The sequence below is a fragment of the Cryptomeria japonica genome, chromosome 4 (genome assembly GCF_030272615.1).
Source record: "Cryptomeria japonica chromosome 4, Sugi_1.0, whole genome shotgun sequence".
Lineage (NCBI taxonomy): Eukaryota > Viridiplantae > Streptophyta > Pinopsida > Cupressales > Cupressaceae > Cryptomeria > Cryptomeria japonica.
Window position 1 is genome coordinate 381,240,375 of NC_081408.1, and position 10,829 is coordinate 381,251,203.

The following is a 10,829-nucleotide window of genomic DNA, read 5'->3' on the forward strand; positions in this document are numbered from 1 at the left end:
CTGTGACTGTCTTCTAATCTATATTTTTTCCCTATCAGTCCTTATTACTATTATTGATCTCTTATTTCTATGTATAAACAATAGTTATGATATCCTCTTTTCTGTGAGAGTATATCCACTTAGTACTTTTTATGATTCTCAACACTTTGACTGCTATGTATAGTGACTGCCTTGATGACCTTGTTGTATCTATTTTCATTGTGTCATGGACACCTGTCTAAGTTATTTTATTGGTCTTCAGGAATCAACAGTCACCTATGTCAGTGCTTACTAAGTTAAGGTTTTGCTTATTATTTATGAAACTAAGAAACCCTAGCCCTATTGTGACCTCACATACTACCCTTATTAATATGATGACACTCATCACTTGTTGATTAGGGAGTGCTATCAAGTTCATGTTGTATCTACTACCATTGGATGATAGTTTGTATTGTCATTGAGTGACAGTATATGGGATCATGGCTTGATGTACTCATTATTTGATAATGAGTTAGTGTCACCCTATGAGTGATGACATTTATGTTGAGCTCAACCCTTGGGGGAGCCCATTTTAACCCACATACATGTATAATAAAATCTGTATCTGCACATGAAACAAACAAGTTAGATAAAACATGATATTTACTACTATCTCATGGCACTTTCTCTACATTGATCTTTTTTTTTCTTTGAGCTTGATGTAGAACTGTAAGCACATTGGGAATAGAATTATGTATGTAGGACTGAGATAAGTAACCCATAGATCTAACAAATCTTTTCTCTTTCTTTTTTCAGATCATCTCTTGGAGTGGGCAGTGGCGCACTTGGACCGACCAGAGTGTCCTGAAGACTTCAAAGAGAACTCATCAACCTATCCAGGCAATGATAAGTTTCCTCTCTCTCTCTCTTTCATATATTCGTATGATTTCTTATGTGTTTAATGAAATATGATCAGTAAGATATCTCTTGGCTATTCCCATGGCTTGTGTGGGATTTCATGAACAGTTTGATTTTTATAAATAAAAATGTGTTACATGTAAATGTTTTATTCATGTATATCTCTTTTGATTCAAACAATTGCACATTTGAAATAAGATACTTGTATGGCATACATGTTTATTTGTAAAGATAGCAAACTTGAAAAAATAAATTGTGTGTACCTTTCTTCAAAATGCAATATATCAGGCCTATAATAGGTCACCAAATTTAGGTGTCGAAAAATTTGATAACAATTATCAACCATCACATCAACAATCAAAACAAAGAGACAAATCAGTAAGGCTACCAGATGTTTTTCCTAGTCAGTCTTTATCTTTTTATCAATTAGCGATCAATCATGTTACTATGCTACTCAAGGATGTCCACAAGTGACTAGAGGTATCATGATGGGCATGATCTTTTTTCCTTTGTTTGTTGTTTGTGGTGTGAACCAATGAAGTTCTAGGGTAGTAGTTCTAATGGGTGTCTGTGATTGGTATGAGCATTCTAAAAGTATCTTATGCAAAAGTAAATGTTAGGGATATCTATGCTTGTGACTATTTCACATACCTCAATCCTTGGTGCTATTCCTAAAATGGAGGGTTCACTCCTTGTCTGCTACATGTTTGTTTCTACAATGAGATATCTTTACATCTTGGTTCCTTATACCTTGATGTGCGTAGCTTCATTGTTACATAATAAGGCTCGGTGATGATAATATATTGACCTATGAATAAAGGCACAAAAGTTTATGTATCAATCATTAATCTCATCATGTTGATTGTATCAATCAGGATCATTCTTTTATCAAGTATCTTTTCATGGATCAACCTAATTATTCTTTCTAATCATTTAATTCATCTAGCATGGTCTCTCTCATCACTTATTTCTAATATTTTCATTCTTTCATTTCCTCACATCAACTATTCTATCTATCAATCAATTATTCTTCACTTTCATCATATTTCATCTTTTATCCAATTTTCATCATATTTAATCATTTGTCTTATACAGGTGGTGTTCTTCCTGAAACCAGACGTGATCATCTATCTTTGTCTTATACAGGATGTATTCTTCCTAAAACTAGACGTGTTGATCATCTTTGTCCTATATAGGATGTGTCATTCCTGAAACCAGGCTTGATCTTTATCCTATCAATCTAATTGATCAATCAATCAATCTACAAATCACTCCAACCATTTCTTATATCCAATCAAACTCATTTGCATCATCAAGTTAATCATTCATCTTTCATCTAACATTCTTCTTCTTTCAAGAGATCATTCATGCCTTCAATGCACAAACAATCTCTCGAGGGGGTATCCTACCTCCATTATTGGGGCATACTAGGGCAAAAAAAAATTTGTTTCTTTGAAACAACGTCGTTTCAACATTATCTCAAAGAGGGGCAAATGTAGACACCTAAAAATGTCTCATTAATCATGTACTAATTATTCGTCCTATTAGTTAAATAATTATTTAATTATTTAATTAATCTAATTAATCTTATTATTTTGACTTAATCATCATAATCCATCTCATTAATTGATCAATTTTTATCCTTTAATGAATTCATCTTTAAACCCCTTTCTCAAATATTAATTATTTAATTAATTACAATTAATTCCCTTAATTAAATAATCTTTATTATTTAATTAATCCCATTTATAATGATTAAATAATTTCATTTAAATTATTTAATTAATTAACTTATTCCTCCAATTCTCCAAATTTTAATTTCAACTAATTTCATCTAATTCCAATTTCCCAAATTTGAATTTAACCAATTTTGAATTTCATCCCATTTATATAAATCTCATGTGCATTTCATCATTCAAAAATCCAAATTCAAATCTAAATAAAGATGAAATTGAATTTCAATCCAAAAATCCTACAACACATGTTGAAAATCATGACTGATTGATCAAATTAGTTAACTAATTAGTTAACTCAGTAAACTCTTAAATCTCCCCTTTTCACTCCAAATCACCTTTTCTGACTAACTCATCTATTCAGTCTTCTTCCCAATCAATCCAATCAACTAGCTAATCAGTTGAGTCATCTAGTCAATCAATTGAGTTATCTTTTCAATCAATCCACTTAAAATATTTATCAAAATGAGTTGATTGATCAATCAAGTCAGTTCAACTATCAATCAACACTTCAGTTCAATATCCCACCCAATCTATCCCAAAAATCTATTAAAGCAACCTCTTTCCTTCATTTGAATTGGATCACGAACTTCAAAATCTTTGTGCCACTTGTAGGTTATCAGCTTGATATCTGTGAGCCACCATACCACAGAGATGAGAAGAACAATGGAAGCTAAAATGTAGAATGAGGGAGTTTTTATTTAATTCATTTTGTTTATGCATTCTTTCTATTGATTTATATTTAGGAGTGCTTTGATAGTTAAGGATTTTGTGATTGTCCTTATTTCCTATTCAACATTATGATTTTAAGCACGAAACAAAAGGTGTAGAGTGATAAATTTTGAAGGTATATTTGGTTACCCAAATCCTATTCCACTTGAGGTCAAATAAGGATTACCCAAATTTAGTGGTATGAAACATGAATCAACCGAGATGCACTTGAAGAGATTTAGTAATTTGATGGATGATTAGGAAGTGGATGATGAAGATGTTGTTATGAGGTTGTATGTGTAATCCTTGATGTATGAAGCTGGAGAATGGTTCTCAAATCTATTCCCACAGTCAACTGATTCTTGGTCAAAATTTCAATCAGCATTTAATGAGTAGTTTAGTGAGTGGATTAGTGAGTCTGCCTTGCTCACTAGTTTCTTTGATGTTCATATTGAGGAAGGGGAGTTGGTATCAACTTTTAATATTATATTCATGAGGAATTTAAATTGGATTCATGAGGGTTTAAGACCAAATGATGCTCAAGATTTGTGTATTTTTAAGGTGCATTTGATCCTGATATGAGATACACATTGAGAATGGAGGAATCAATGAACTTTCATAAAGCACTAGAAATTGCCATGAACATAGAGAAAGTCACAAGGTTCAGGATGATTAGAAGTTTCAAACCTAAAGTTGTTAGGTATCATGAAGTGTCCTATGCAAGTGAGCAACACACTTTTGAGATTGATGGTGGTGTTTTAAACAATTTCCAGCATGTTACTCCAGTTTGTGCATCATCTTATAATGTTGATTGTTCCTACCCTCATGTAGCATTTGAACCAAAAAATGAGACAATGCATTTCAATGAAATAAACATGCCTTAGCCCATGCCTTCACCTCATGTACTTTCCCAAAATAATGCATACAACTAGTCCTATGAAGTAGGTACATTTGAGGTTAATATTTTTTTTTGAATATATATCTATTGTCCCATCGCAAGTATCTTCTTATGCAAAAGATTAGGGTGCATCTCATTTTTTTTGTCAGCCATGTATTTATAATTTGGTATGCATGGTTGAGAGTGTTAAAGTTCAACATGGCCATAATAGTCATATAAGTTCCAGTGAAGTTTAAAATGGCCTTGCCTGTGTGGAATATAACCAAGACTGTTCTTCTCATGATACCAGTGAGGATGGCGATCCTTCTGAGTTTGCAAATGATGATATTGATTCTGAATTTTCTTTTCTTAGTGAATGACAATGAGCTTAGCATCAAAAATGATTTTAGTGAAGTCACTAATCCATTCTTTGATGAAGTAGATATGGATCGGGTGGTGTTTTTCCATAATGCATTTAAAAGTGGATTCAATGAATTTGCTAATCCACTATATGAAGAGGTGATTGAGATTTTAGATGATTCGGGTGCTACACCAATTTGTGTAATGAGTGAATATGATAATCAAGATATTGTATCTGATTCAATGTCACTCTATGAAGATGAATTTTCTTATGGGGTTGATCATGATGATGTTGCCAAATATGGTGCAAATGTTTATGAGCATGGTTTGCATGAAGAAGAAAGAATTATTCAAGATGAACAAGAGTTAATTTGTAAATCAAAATCAAAGACTTTAGCTTCATGTGAGAAGAAATAAAATGATGGAGTGAATGACACTCATGATTGCATTTATCTCCCCGCACCTATGAATGATTTGCCTTGTTTTCATATGTGTTATGATGAAGACTTCATGTCGTTTGTTCTTGATAATAATATGATCAGATCCATTGATCTCTAATTTTTTATAGATTCCAAGTGTTTTTAGTCCTTAACTCAATTTCAATATTATGTAGTCATGTATGAGAGTGACTTGGTTGATGAGAACTGATACACAGTGTATGAGAGTGCATTATTTAATGAATGTGGCACATATACATCCATGGGTGATAAAATAAAAATCATGACAAATTGTTTTGTACCTGGTAATGAACAACAACATGGTACAATTGAAAATGATGTAGGAATGTTCAAGAACGTGGTTGAATGTGCCAAGGATTATGTGTGTGATCAACTTCGTTCTAGTGCTATTTTTAGATTGGTGATCACATATTTAGATGAGAATTAGACTTTTGATAGAGGTAAATTTTAGCTTTACATTTTTGGTGGCCTAGGGCCACCAAATAAACTTTGGATCTGATTCTTGAAAGCAATGCATACTGTGGTTACAATCCCAATGAATATGGCACCTAGTATTCTTTTCCCAAAGATCTAGCTTCTTGATATTCCCACAAGGGGCATACATACCCATCAAGAGCTGCTATTGGCACTCTCGAAAGTATCAGGAAAATTTTGAGGGCCAATGTAGAAATCAGAATCATGTGCATTGATATATTCTTGAAATAGCTTCTTTGTAATGCTTTGCAATTTAGCATTGATCTTTGTCCTAGTTATGAAGTGTATTCAAATGTCCTTTTGGTGGGCATTTTATTTTTGATTAGTGACTTTCTACTCCAATTTCCCATGGCTTAAGTTCTTACCTTATGGGCCTTTTATTTTATAAAAACCAGCCCCTGAGTTTTAGTGCTTCTTTTTAGTTGGTAACCTCAAGATTTGATTCGCCTGAAGTATTTGGCCCTATCTTTTCGACACCAAAGAGACATAAGTGTTGGAATCAATCAACACTGAGAGGGTGGGTGGATCAATGTTTTACAAAATTCAAACTTACTATGCTTATTTTTTAACCACCAGATGCATAAGAAAGAATGTAAAGTGCAACAACTCAAAACAAGTAACCATACAACCATAAAACCAATATTTTTACGTGAAAACCCAAATGGGGAAAACATCAGTGGGATTTGAACCCACAATATTGTTCCATTATGGAGAGTAGAAAAACAACATTACATAGGGGGAATGCACTTGCATTCAGGCACACTTCCTAGAGCTCACTGCTCAAGTTACAAAAATAAGGTAACAACCCTTGAGGAAGGCTCACCGCCTTGCAAGATATTAAAAATAGATTATAATATGTAGTGAAATAGAAAATAGAATTTGATTATGCCAAAAATTAGTTCCTGTTAAGTGCAAAATGATCCATTGTAATTGATCTTATTATCTTCTCTGTTATGCTCTGCAACTGCTTACCAGATCAACCAAGATCAAGATGCACACATGAAATTGCACTCAATCTCTTCAAACAGTCTACCACATCATCTCACCCCAATGAATCATCCAAATCAGTCTTATATGTCTGCACATACACAAATTAATATTTCATAAGTTGGCTTCACCAATTATCAAAATGTGAAACGTGTAGCTGCATGTCGGCTTAGATCTATTATCGAACCATATTCTGAACCCAAAATACAAGATCACATGCTTCCTATAGGTCTCACATATCACCCCAAACACATTTCCAATCATCAAAATCAACTTAAAGAATCTAGGAAGATGATACACCACCAAACATGAAGAATACTCTGCTTTACTGCTCTACCAGATACTGGATCTTCAAACAACCATAGGAATTAACACTAGAGGGTGGATTGTCATGATAATCTACTTCATATACCCAACCAACTAAACAATGATCATCAAAACCAAAACCTACTTCACCGAAAATGACAAAACTATATACTGAACTACATTGACAGTCCTTAATCTAAAAGTACTTTATCCAAGACATCTGGTTAGCCAAAAATTCATACCAGATTAGATCAGTATGTTGAGTTACCATCAATGAAAACTCCTAAGAATATACAAGAATTAGGAAACATCAATCTTCATCAGAGCATCACCAAAACATCAAATACCAACAATCCCCCCCTTTGCCATTGATGGCAACATAGGTGAAAAATGATAAGTATCCCAAAATCTGCAAAACACCAAAAATATGAATTTTGAACACTCAATCTGACTGACTCCCCTTGAAATGCTTTCTCCATTTTTCATTTCTCTCTCTCTCTCTCTCTCCCTTTGACATCAATGGAAAAGGGTGGGAATCCACCAATACTTATGTACAAAAGATTGAATGAATGCAATTGTTTACATGGACTTAAAGATGTCAGAGTAAGTCACCTTTAAGGATTTCAGATACTCATTCCATCCTCTTCAAAAACACTTCAAAAAACTTATTAGGGCATTATACATGAATGCATGAATCTCAAGACTCTAAAGATCAGATGGCACCAGTTTACTTAAGGCACTTATTGCTGGAAACAAAAATGAAGGAAAACTGAGAGGGGGGGTGAATCAGTTTTCACTGAATCTACAAACTTAACCACAAATATAGATCTAATAAACTATAGTAACAACAAGGATAGGAAAATTGAAAGAACAACACACAATGTACCAAGATTTTGATGTGGAATACCTGGTTAGGGGAAAAACCATGGTGGGAACCTACCCACTGTAAGATGATACTCTATAGTAGTATATGAAAATATTACAATGGGGAATGCACCAACATTCAGGCACATTGCCTAGAGCTCATTGCTCAAAACATGATAACTCAAAAGGCTACAACCCTCAAGGAAGTCTCATTGACTTACAATAAGATTCAGACTACAATCTAGAAAGAGTGAGCTACAAGAATAACATCTCCAAATGCCTGATAACAGTTCTTGTTAAGCATAATTGTGTACTCTGCAACAAAAATCTCTTCTCAATCACAATTTTGAAGGATGAATCATGTGTTCATACATACACCACTCTTTGATAATGTAGAGTCAACCATGATACCCAAATTACATGACATTATCACCTATTTATGCAATTCATCAACCTTGACAACAAGGTCGGCTAAACCCTCAACTCACAATTACAAAATTACATCACAAGATACAAATATCAACCAACAGACCAATATAATGATATACATGACATACCATGGACATAAATCAAAGCTCCAAACACGCAACACCACTAGAAACCATGCCAAGATCAACCACAACACGTTATACCACTAGGAAAACTGCATAACATGAAGAACATAACTGGTTCAACAATAACACCAAAAACTCACACAATGATCAATGTGGATCATCAAAATAAATAGGAAACAATTAGGAAACATTAGCAACCACTTTAGAGTCATAAGCAATAGCTTCACCAACACCACTTATCAAATCTTCATCGATCAATATCTGAATCTCAAGAATACTCAAACATAAAAAATTGTTATGAAGAAAGATAACTTGAGGGGAACCAAATCATGAACCATCTAAAATAAAGATACACAAGAACATCCCAAATAATATCTCAAAATCTTAGCTCAAGATTTAATCACACCAGAATATATAGGAGGAATACTGAACTCTGCAAAGCATTGATCAAAAAAAAAATTGCAAAACTAGATCATATGATATGATCAATTAAGCTTCTTTGATCACCAAAATTAATACAAAAGAATATAATGATACTATAAATACTCCATACACCAAACCATAATCATAATAAACTAATATGTAATCACCAGAGCAGAAATATGTTGGCATCAATGACAACAACATATCCTAGCAGCAAAAATGTCCATCAATCTCCCCATTTGGCATTGATGGTAGCATATGAATGTGAAAAACAAACAATGCAAAGAAAGAAAACATATTCAACAAACTCCCCCTAAGATCAAGCAGATAAATTTTTTTTTAACATGCTTCTCTCCCCATTTGACAGCAATGCCAAAGATCTGAAAAACAAAAAACCATGCTCACTCTCCCCCTTAGGTAAAAAAATCATGACTCTCTATAATAGATAACCAATCCAATAGACTACTCCACCAGAGGAGCAGCACCAACTCATCAATTCGGATAAGGAAATAAGACTTTAAAGTTCACTGAATTGATACAACTCAATGCATCTAATTCTCATCAAGAGGGGTGGATACCCCTAACTTGTCTCTCAAATAGACAAATGTATCTACAGATAAAGGCTTAGTGAAAATATCAGCAATATGTTCCTTTGTAGATACATACTCCAACTTTACTTCCTCTTTGTTGACTTTTTCTCTCAAGAAATAATATTTGATTGACACATGTTTAGTCTTTGAATGTTGCACCGGTTTCTTTGACATGTTAATAGCACTAGAATTATCACAATATATGACAATATGCTCATCATAGATAACTCTGATAACCTTCAACATTTGCTTTATCCAAACTACCTAAGTGAAACTACTAGAAGTAGCAATGTACTTAGCTTCAACAATAGATAAGGACACTGAATCTTGTTTCTTACTAGCCCAAGAAACCAATTTCTTTCCCAAAAAGAATGCACCACCAGAGGTACTCTTTCAGTCATCAACATCACTAGCCCAATCAGCATTAGTGTAGGCACATAACATAAAATCATCATTCCTCAGATACCAAAAACCATAATCCATAGTTCCTTTCAAGTATCTGAATATTCTCTTTACAACAGTGATATGATTCTCCTTCGAATCAGCTTGATATATAGCAGCCATGCACACAACATGCATAATGTTTGGTCTAGTATAAGTAAGATATAGCAGTCCACCAACCATAGATCTGTACAAAGATTGATTAGCTTTTGGATATTCATCATTTTTAGATAACTTGCAGTCAGTCACCATAGGATTTTCCAACCGGTTTGGAGTCATCCAACCCAAACTTCTTCAACAATTCCTTCACATAATTAGTTTGAGATATAAAGATATAGTTTCCAGTATGTGAAGCCTTCAAACCTAGGAATAATTTCATCTTGCTTATCATAGACATCTCAAATTATTATTGCATATCACCGACAAACTTCATACTCAAGTCATCATCTCCTCCAAAGACAATATCATCAACAAAAAAATTCAACAATCAAGATGTTATCATTCTCAATATTAAAATATAGATTACTATCAGCAATACCTTTATTAAATTTCACTTTTAGCAAGTACTTATCCAAACTAGTATACTAGGCTCTAAGGGCTTGTTTCAATCCATTAAGAGATTTCTTCAATTTGCATACCATGTCACCATCATATGATAATGAAAATCTACCAGGTTTCTCAATGTAGACTTCTTCCTCAAGATCACCATTCAGAAAGGTTGACTTAACATCCATTTGATATACCTTAAAATCTTTATAAGAAACATATGCAAGAAAGAGTCTAACAGCTTCAAGTCTAGATATCAGAGAAAAAGTCTCCCAATAATCAATCCCTTATTTCTGTGAATATCCTTTGCATACCGGTCTAGCTTTATTTTTGACAACTTCTCCAAATTCATTCAATTTGTTCCTAAATACCCATTTAGTACCAATCACATTCTTATCTTTAGGTCTAGGCACAAGCTCCCATGTGTTATTCTTTTCAATTTAATCTAATTCTTCTTCCATAGCTCTCATCCAATTTTCATCTTTGCAAGCTTCAACAACATCTTTAGGTTCAATTTTAGAAAGCAAACATACCTTTTCATCAACTAACCTTCTTCTAGTTACCACATCTTTAGTTTTATCTCCAATTATCTGATTTTTAGAATGATTCAATCTTACATACCTCAAAGT